The sequence below is a fragment of the Zerene cesonia genome, chromosome 12 (genome assembly GCF_012273895.1).
Source record: "Zerene cesonia ecotype Mississippi chromosome 12, Zerene_cesonia_1.1, whole genome shotgun sequence".
Taxonomy (NCBI): Eukaryota; Metazoa; Arthropoda; class Insecta; order Lepidoptera; family Pieridae; genus Zerene; species Zerene cesonia.
Genome location: NC_052113.1, coordinates 880,567 through 891,833, shown reverse-complemented (window position 1 = coordinate 891,833; position 11,267 = coordinate 880,567). Strand labels below are relative to the sequence as shown.

At 33.0% G+C, this 11,267-nt stretch overlaps 1 pseudogene; it reads right to left on the bottom strand.

Moving 5' to 3' along the window:
* Positions 1–166: 166 nt before the first annotated feature.
* Positions 167–287, bottom strand: LOC119831000 (annotated as a pseudogene).
* Positions 288–11,267: the final 10,980 nt, after the last annotated feature.

Genomic DNA, 11,267 nt, shown 5'->3' with positions numbered 1-11,267 from the left:
ATATACTGAGTGGCATCCTTTTTTGGCGCATGCAACCACACGTATTATTCCTTGATTATATATTTTTTTTTTCTTTTTTTTTTTCTATTTTTATGTATGTATGTGTGTTTGTGTGTGTTAAAATAAATTGATCTTTCTTTCTTTCTTTCTTTTCTTTCTTTCAAAAGTATGTTACGTTTTAAACAAATAGATTGATTTATGGTACATAGCAGATATCATACTGTAATATTGACACTGAAAAGAACAGATACTACACTTTGATCTTAGCCAAAAGGCCGAGAAGCTAGAATATTGACACTAGCTTTTCATCCGCGGATTCGCACATAGTAAGATATGGACACTACCGGGGTTTTACATCATGGTTTGCTTGATTGTAGCAAGAAGATGGTAAATAAAAGTTATTTATAACATAATATTAATTTAATAATTAACTGTTAGTTTTTTAGTTAGAATATTCATCCGACAATATTATGACGATACAAAAGCGCTTCCATAAAAAGTCTAATTGCATAAATAAATGTTTGAGTTTGAGTTTATTTCGTAACTTTTTACTAGGTGAGCAGATTTTCACGATGCTTTTTTAAACTGGTGCATCCATGTTTTCTCATTTCAATTTGGTCTACTTCTGGTAAATTGAAGGTAGTTTAGTTTTGTGTTAATATTATTATTGGTTTTATTACTCAAAAATGCAGTTTTCAACCGATTGATATCATTTGTGTTTGATAAGAAAACGTGGGACTAAATGAGTCCCATTCAAGAGTTTAAGCGGTACTACAGGACGTGGGTAACCCATTTTGTAGGAAAGAATTATTAAATATAAGCCTATATAAATTACTACACAGAAAAACAAGCTCATTTTACTTATACTAAGACTACGGAATTAGGGAGGCCGAATTTTTACTCAAATAACCTTTTTGTGTTCCGGACATAAACAAGCCGCATATATAGGTAATGTCACGAAAGGAGTCATTATGTCATATTTATGGAAGTATTTCTGTTTTATTTTTATTTTGTGTGTTTAATACATCTGCGTTTATTTATATGAGAATAGATAATTTGATTGATAAGAATAATTTGATAAGAAATCTATTATAAGAATGTTTAGTGAAAACATTCACATTTCATAATGTGAGATTCGAGCATGCTTTGGCACGAAATGGGTTAGCTCGTACCGAGGAAGGTACCACACCCCACAGCAGATAAGCGAGTTTCGTAAAATGTTTGTGGGAGCTGGAGATCGGTATCCATTTTCTTACTCGTTTCTTAATTTTCCCATCAATTCTTTCTTAATCGAGTATCCTAAAAAGTTGGTAGGCTATATGAAAAACGTAAATTGATATAAAACTATATACTTAAACTCAAATTCAAACTCAAACTATTTATTGCCAGCGAAATACATTTTGTTTAATATATATGCATCTTTGAGCAGGTATTGCAGTACAAAGGGTCATTATAACATACATTTAATCATACAAGTGTAGTGAAGAGTTTCTTTTTCAAGTTGTTTCATATTATTTATTGCTCATAAAATACAATTTCTTTTTACCCCAAACCTTGAATAATTGGAATAGATGAAAAATATGGTTGCCTGTATTTTCTTTAAAGTTAAGATACGAAACATGTTTATAAATTTGTTTGAATTCATACAAAATTTCGGCCAGTTATCTCCTCTCCTTACCAAGTACTTTCCTTTGTTCCTATCGACAATACTTTCCTTGTACCTTAAAAGCGGACTACACAATTGCAGAGGCTCTACTTCTGAAAATATTTTATTAGAGAAGGTGAGGATCGCTTACTGTCAGGCAAACCACAAACTCAGTTGCCCGTAAAATTAAAAAAGAATATACGTATAAAACACAAAAATCGCAAAGATGAAAAAAAGTATTTTATTTTATAGGAAAAAAGTTACAAACAACTTTTGATCAAAGTTTAATGGTGTTGCAGCCAATCGGAACTTTAGCAAAACTAATCTAAAGACGACATCGAACAATCCAGAAATTGTAACAGATAAATAAACATCTTCAATACTTCCTAGAATTAAATAATATGTTTATTGCATCCGCTTGGTTCTATAGTTAAAAGAAAACTCAAAAACACTTTTACTAAATTTGTCTCTAACTCTAATACAGAGTATACATAGGAAAGTATTAATTCTTAGTATTTAAATCTTTCAGAATAATAAGATAATTTCATAATATTAATTTATTGTTCCTTGATCCTTGATAAGTGTACAAACTTGGAATCAAATCTGTAAGTTTAAAGTGGATTAAACTCGAGTCTCTTATATCAAATGTATAAGTGAGGCTGATTCCAGCTGTCAAAACACATTTACTAAATTTGCCTACATTAGTTGATGATAATGATGTACCTACAGTTGTTATTTCTTTTATTACACAGAATATATAGGTAAACAGACAAAGAAAAACGTAATAAGGTTGTAATTACGACAAACAGATTCAAACATTGTTGTTCAAAATACACAGTAAGATATATAAACGCTATGAGAATCTAAACAAAGGAATATTTTGTTTTATAACGTGATTCGGTCTCATTGTTTAAGATTCTTTCTATTCTGTGGCTAATTAAAGCGTAGTTCTGACGTCATGTTTCCTGTGTTAACAAAAATTAATCTCTTTCGAATTTGTATAACCGGCTTTGTTGAAGTTTTGGTTATTGTCTGGATGTTTAATAATTTGACCTTTGTACCACTGTTTTAATATTTTCTTTTCTGATATCAAAAATTAGACGAGACAATTTTTTTACAAATACATTTATGTATTTGTAAAAAATACGCCTTTTAAATGGGATTAGACGGATGGTACCACCTTGAAAAAAAAATAAATCGTTAAAATCGATTCACTAAGTCAAAAGTTCTGACCATACAAAATACGAATTGTGTCTTGTCCTGTTTTTGAAGTCGGTCAATTTTGTCTTAATATTCTTCTTATTAAGACCCATCTCCATATGCAATATACCTAGTTAAAATCTTTAAATAATATGGTATTGAACAGATATTTCATTGCGTTTATTGTGTTGTTATTTAGTTAAATACCTCTACTCGTTACCGCTATTCATTTATATTTTAATTAACAAATAAATTTTTCAATTCAATTGAGATGACAAACCGTCCCCGACAACAAATCAAAACACAGGTTATTGTGACATACATCTTTAAAAAAAAAACCATGTTATAGAAGGGAAGAAGGAGTTGAGTAGATCGAAAAGGTTCAGAAGCTTAGAAGTTTTCTAAATTTGATAAAGACATTAATATTCAATATTTGATGATATACCCAAATAAACGCAGAAATAAACAACTAAGGGACGCTCACGAATATTCCACGCTGTAAGCGGCGCATTGTTCGAGATAACAATACTGCTCTATGAAATGTTCAATTCTTTGTACAGTTTCAGTTTATAGTGCTTTAGACTAGTCATAGTAACATCGCTTCGGAATAATGATTTGTTTCTATTTCGGAATATTTTAAAAATAAATGTGGAATTGTAATTTAAAGGTAATTTGAAAATGAGTAGATTGATTGAAATAAATTATATAATTCTATTCGCAGTAAGCAAACAAAAATCTGAGAGAGCTGAAGATAAAAAATTAAAATTAAAAATCGTCATTCTAGTCTATTTCTATGAACAAACTATTGCAATCTCACATATAAGTATACAGACCAGCTAACCAGATTACTGCATTTTTATAGAACAATCTTGTGGAAATTTTAAAAGGATAAAAAAAAGATCATAGGGCAGGATTTGAACCTTCGCTGTTCTATAGCGACGCCTGACCTTTTTTTCTACCCTTTTGGTTCTATCTGCCCAGGGGCACCTTCCTTCGTTCACTACGCTACAGCGAGGGCCCTTAAATTACAGAATTTTTAATACTCCTCAAGTATTCTGATAAATTTAAAAGCTAATGCAATAAAGACAATTGTTTTATTGATTTCTCCGTACGATTACTTACTCAAAATTTATCTCTTTTTTTTATAAATATTATGCGACTAGTAAAAAAAAAAACTGCTGATTCGCACACCGAGGGGTGCGAGTAAGTATAATTGTATAATGCAACCAAAAATTTATGCTTTTGTAATATAAGATTCTGATTTCACAAGAAGACCCTCTAGGTTTCGATTCCCTTGCGACATTGACACTGATTGATATAGGCTATATATGTACCACGGGCGAAGCCGGGACGAACAGCACTACTAAACGATTTAATACTATGAGGAATTCTATTGTATAAGCGTATACCTTGTCCCATAAATTAATTTTTTACTTTACTAAGCCGGAAAACAGGCATTAGTATATTATAATCACCGAAAAATAATGAATAAAATTATAACCAGTTGGTATCATACGGATCACAATACAGATTATTATTTCGTAACGTTAACAATTTTACGGTAACATGTGTTTTACAAAGCATAACAGCGAAAAGAAACGACCCTTAAAATGTAGTGTGTTGTACGAGATGGCGTGTTAAGTGCTGAGTTGAATAGGATTTTGCGAAGTTGATCGTCCCCTTATATTGAATGGTGGAAAATATGAGTGTTGTACTCTAAACAAGTCAATGTACAGTCATTTTAAGGGCTTTATACCAAAAATTTTATATCCTATATATGTAACATGTGTAAATGAGATAAAACGATGATATTTTGTTATCTGCAGAATACTGTTATATTTACCGTAAGAGACGTTTATACATACTACTGGTCTGCCCTGGCTTCGCCCTTGGTAGCTACGTACATAGCCTATTATAATCAAATACCTAATTTTCACTATAACCGTGACAGATTCTCTTGCACGTCACGCGACTGTTTTTTTCTGTATACATGTTAGGTTTGTCGTTACTTTGAACATAATAGTAGTGAAAAAACTCGATTCCACTGCATGCAACGTGAGAAGGAATTTAAAGCAATGATATGAGTTTCCATGCTGTTTTTCCTTACTTTTAAGAAACGGAACATAACAACACCCAAACTCACTTTAAGCTCATAAAATACACGCTATATGAAACTTGCACTTTATTATTTTATGCTGAGCTAGTACTTGAACATTTTGAAGTGAAACTTCTTTAGAATCGTTGTGATTTCAAATCTGATGCAACGGAACAACGACAGGTAAGAGACACAAATACAAAAATGTGTAGAATGAAGCCGGCAAAGAATGAGACAGAAATATACATATTATTTCATATTTTATATATATTCATCTCATTCTTTTATCGAATTACTGAAATTTCACTTCTTTCGTGTGTGAATCGCACACACACCTTTTTTTATTTTCATGTATGAAAGTTATTTTTCTGGAACTATAATATTAAATGGTGCTTTGTTATTAAAGTTAAAGTATTAAATTATTTGAGTAACTAATATTAACAAATAATAATTCAGTAGACATGCTTAAAAATAGCAATCAGATCGATTTATTAAAACTTCGAAATCAATTTAAAAACATAATACTCAAAAAAAGATTTTCTTTTAACGAACGACAAACCCGTTCTTAGGCAGTCTTTTGTCAAGAAAAACATTAAAAGTAAGATAAGGATGAAATATTCAAAGTTATTTATCGGATTTAAGTCTGTTAAGTAAAAACTTGGCTTCATTGGAGTTTCGTAACTATATTGGATCCAATTATAGATGGTTGAATAGGTTTTATAAGCATTTATCGAGTTTATTATCAAATATTCATTAACGAATTTCATCAAAAAATTACCAATTTTGTTTTTAACGTTATATATATATAAAAACAAATCTTCTACATAACTGTCTCAACACTTAGAGGTAGTAAAATGCTTCTATTTATTATGTTATTCACTTTATGGAATGAACTAATTAAGCTTTTTATATCGTTCGAGCACCATGCAAGCTAAATGCATCAATAACCTAATTTTAAAAGGGTTTACATTCTTATAGAAGACTAGCCGCTTGTTCCAGCTTCACTAAAATATAATCCGTCATAGATTACAGATAACGTGCCTACTCATTGGTGAAAAATTGTTCAAATCGGTTCAGTAGATCCAGATCTAGTTACAACGTCATAAACGCACAAATTAACAAACTCTACCTCTATATAATATGGATTCTATCAATGATAAATCATAACAAGTTACTACATCTTTGTGCCTTGTAGTGTTTAATACATTGACGAATTGACAACAATAAGCAATATTGTTATAATTAATAAGAACAACACAAACATTCTGATATATTTAAATAACCGTCCACAATACATTCACATTTCTGAAAGCATTCCAACCGTTCCGCTAAAAAGGTTTTATATACAAATAATAAATCTTAATTAACCCCAGCTTTGCTTTAATTACAGGCGAAACGTTGGAACTTGGCACTGGTTTAATGATCATGAAATACAGTAACATATGCATTGTAACAGTTAAAGTATGGAAATTTAAAACTTCGCTATCGTAACCCAGTTCAACAACTAGAAATATAAATGCCTAGTAACTGTATAAACTCTGTTTAAAAAGTATTTCTCTACTAATGCAGGTCTTGCGAAGTTTTCAATTTACGAGTTTCATCGCATTATCATACATCTTTTTATATAATGACGTTTCTAAATAGGTTTTGGGTCTATAGTACACGAAACATAATTATGTCAACGCAAGCGAAGCTGGCGAAAGCTTGTATTGACATAAGTAAAATTATTATAATATTATGGTTTCCTATTATTCTGTTTGTACCGTTAGTCTTCTAGTCAATTCTTATTTTGTTCCCAAGTTTTAATAACAGATTTCAATCAGAAACTGTTACGCATTTCGAAATTTAAAAAAAACATATTCTTCATTTTTATATGACGTCGAATCAAAAAAAAAAAAAGTTTAATAACTGTTCTCTCGCAATTTTTATATTTTTTGTTTTTGTACATTTATCATATTATTTTATGCCATTTTAAATATTATTAATTCTTTCTTCTTTTTTATATCTATAAGGTCCTTACATGTATAGCAGATTTCGTAAAGAAAATGACGGGAATATTCTAGAGAGTTCTAATATAATACGAAGACTGAAATAAAAAAAAACAATGTAATTTGAAACAATATCTATAAACATTAAATAGGTTTAGGTAAAAAAACAATAAGTCTCGTTTGGTTCTTTGTCCCAACTTGAAAAATAATGCTTCCAATCTGAAAATATATTTAATTAAGTAAATAAAACTAGCTGTGCCCCGCCGTTTCATTTCTTTCTCAATAAATGGACTTATTAAACGAAAAATTTTTGTTTTTTTTTTAGTTGTACCAGTAGCTCCTGAGATTACAATAAAGTATTTTTGTATTTTAATCTATATGAATATGATAAAGCTGAAGACTTTGATTGTTTGTTTGAACACACTAATCTCAGGTACTACTGGTCCGATTTGAAAATATCTTTCAGTGTTAGATAGCCCATTTATTGAGGGCGGCTAGGCTAGGGAGGCTATAGGCTATATATGTACCACGAGCGAAGCCGGGGTGGACCGCTAGTCGTTAAATATATTGTAAGCTATTAAAAGCCGAATGGAGGTGCTCGAAATTTTTATTTATTTTAATTTATTATTTACTAACTAAACTAACTGAACTACTAATTTTTTGATTTGGCATTTAGAAGACCCATCCGTTAAGTAAGAATTTTAATAAATTCCCCACAAGGAACGAAAATATGTCTCATGAAAATTAATTTTGACCAAACAGGCGATGTTGCAGACATCAGCTAGTGTAACTCTAGAATTTACTTATTATTCTAAAAGCTGTAGCAGGCCACCGTGAGGTTTGAGCTAGTAAGTCTGGCATAATCAGGATTACATCTGGTATATTGAAGATATGCTGACGTTAAAAAGGGTGAGGTTAGGTTAGGTTGCATTGCACTTTCCGCTAGCAGGTTTGCGGTTGCGCTTCTACCGAATACCCGTGATTCTGCCAATGAAGCGGAGTGACGGAACAGTGGAGTTTAGTCGGTAGGTCAGCGGTGTGAGTCTGACATAATCCAGGGCTTTTTCCTCGTTAGCTCTGGGTATGCGTAAAAGCATTCTCCACTATAAATAAAAAGGTTGCACTGTACCTCGCGTCACAGGTGCGCGTCGTCAGTGTGGTCGTGCGCGGGCGCGTGCGCGGCGCGGTCGAGCGCGGCGCCGGCCCGCGCCCGTAGCGCGCGCGCGCACCAGCGCCCCGCGCCGCCCCGCGCCGCCACCCGCACGCGCGCCTCCGCGGGCCGCGCCCGCCATCTACATACCGATATCTGTGTTTTTAAGCTTATATCGCGGGAGGACCTCGAGCGTGGAATCGACAGAATCCAGAAATTTCGTAATGAAAATAACCTAACACCCCCCACTCCGACCGGCGGTGATACTTTTTAGTTTTGCCATCTATCGATGAATAGCAGTAGCATAGTAGCTTTTATTGACTTAAAAATACTGCATAAATAAAATAAATAAACAATTATTATGACATAAGTTGATAAAAAATACTATGCAATAGCTTTAGCGCGGCAGTCTGGTGGTAAGCGATCATCACCACCCGTGAATAGGACAATGGGGACTACTGAAAACACGTTGCCGCTTTTGAGGGGGCGACGATAGAGCAAAGTAACGAAAGGGTGAGAAAAAGGATACGGGCCCTCGGCCGAATCTTACATTAATTAATTATTCATAATGTAAGGCAAAATACAACATTCATATACTAGTGTCTACGTTTTCTTAAGTTTATTTGAAAATTTTATGAGAGATACAACACGGTACAAAAAAGTAAATTTCATAAAATTTAAGATTAGGTGAAACAGAATATAATTCAATACAATGTAGAAAATCTAACCTAGCCACATACTGCACATACACACGCTCACGGCTATTAGGAGCCAGGTCCAGCTCTGGTGGCCAAATTCGAAATTCTGGATCGCCAGTGCATTCTATTATCACCGGAATTGTCACTGTTTCTGAAATAGTGTAGGATAAAATGTTCTTAAAACACACACAATTTTACAACTAAAACTAATTTACAAAGAAATATTCCTCAAGAATTACCCACTCTATAATAAAAATGAAGAAAACCAACAGAAAAATTAAATTCGTTCACACATTATCCACCTCATAATTGCTCGATGACACATAACTGACACCGCTTAGAAGGAAAACCTTGGTTGGCACGTGTCGTCTGCCAACCCGCATTTAGCTTTGTGCCTGCTACGGGGACAAAATAACCAAATATTCATGGACATTCAAACTAGACTAGATATAGAACTTATTCCCGCGTCATCGCCTCACGGTTCGAATTGTAAAACTAAACCAATGTCGAATTAATCTAAAGAAGTTAATGAAAATTGAAAATCATACGGCTAGAATGCATCACAGTGAAGTAAGTTTTCCTCGCTTCACCATCCATCACGTATCCAAAATCGACAAAGGAAGGCTGAGTTTGTAATATGGGGAACTCCAGGTCCAATTGTAACGGTATTGTCTAAAATGTACATAATAAATCTATTGTGGGATGGTTTGCTATGAGTATATCAATTATTCTTTTAACAGATTAATGTTAACTACCTAACTAAGAGTAGATAGAACGATGTTTTTAAATAGATATTCCTTTAGAAGACTTAGCGTTAATCTATTAAATAGTCAAAATATAAAACTAAATTAAACAATGGACAGAATCATTCAATAATAAATTTTTAGATGGAAAATTGTGCCTTAAATATCAGACTTAAATTGCCGATGTAATACCAACGTTAAATCCGAACACTTTATGCTACATCATGCTACCAAAAAATGGTCTAATCACAAAAGTTCCTTTAAAAACCTATTGCGAATTCAAGCTTAGCTTTTTTCTTATTATAAATCACACCTTTTGAATAATTAACAAAACTGCGTGAATACCACTTCCCGATTTCAATGCGTCGTGCGTTAGGTCTCATATTCCGAAATGACTTACCAGCAAAAATATATCCTGATCATCGAAAAACTTCAGTTCTGTAGTAGTGTGGTTGTGAGTTTCGTATATATCTGTGGGCGCTGGCCACGTTTCCATTGTGTTTATGGTAACTTCCGCAGATATCTGACGTCGGAGGCAACGAAAAAATTATTCTTATGATCAATTTTAGATTATTTCAACGTAAAAAATGGTATTTCCCGAAAAAAATTTTCGGTTCAATAGAAAATTTCTTTTCGTCAATCAGCAGGAAATATCGTTCTATTCTTTATCCAATAATGTTCAATTCAATACAAACAGTGTTAAGCCATGGTCCGGATTAGAAATGTATTTATTATTCATATGGACATTTTTAAATCAACCCCAAAATGAGATTGTTTACGTGGTCACATAACTAGGACATCTATCCGACAATAAAAGAGACACAATAAACAAAGTCGAGATAATGAAAATGTAATGTCTTGTTAGGAAATGCAAAGAAAAACTTTGCCCATCGTTCTTTACCCCTTGCAATACTCGCAGAGCTGGCGAGGTTCCAACTAAGAAACACTTAAAAGTTGCTAACATTTTTATGCTAGTGCCACCTACGCTGAGATAAACTGCAATAAGGCAGCAACTTTTGTACGGAGTTTCTCCTACGTACATGCCAATATTGGATAGCTGTTGTCTCTTAAATTTAATCGTATGGGGAAAACAGGTGAAATTTATTATCAGAAGCTTTCGTGATTTACTTTTGGGCGAGCTCAAATTAAAACGGAGTCGACCGAAAAAGAAAATTTGCTGAATTTTTTCGCTGAACGTGAGTTATTACATGTGTTTTCAAAAAGTTTTTTAATTTATACACAAGACTGTAACCAAGTAATTAATATCAATGTTGCTGTGTTTTCATATGCTTCCTCACAATTTGGCAGTAAGAAACTGAAAAAGTACTCAGTAGAAACTGAAAAATAAATTTGTTTGGTTTTATATCGTCAAATCAATTCAATACATTTTGACCGGTAGACGTCATATGTTTTACCGACTTCAAGGGCAAGGCAGAGGCAAAAGGCAGAGGTTCTCGATTCGACTGCATTTTTTGTTTGAATAGATTATGATGATTTTTTTTATAGCTGGTGCCTACTGTGTCCCATTTATATTGATTCTGTTTCTAGTAGGTTGAGTCTAGTTAGTGATTGGATAGTGGTTTAATTTTTTTGTAAAGATAATTATGTATGAACTAATTCTCCATTAATATGGCATACTTCCGTCGAACTCCTAGGTGGCAAATTCAAGTCCAGGACATTCATCCGTGTCCCAGACTGTAGGCATTTTGCGTCACACTGCTTCTGTGCCACAAGCAGACGCCAAGGGT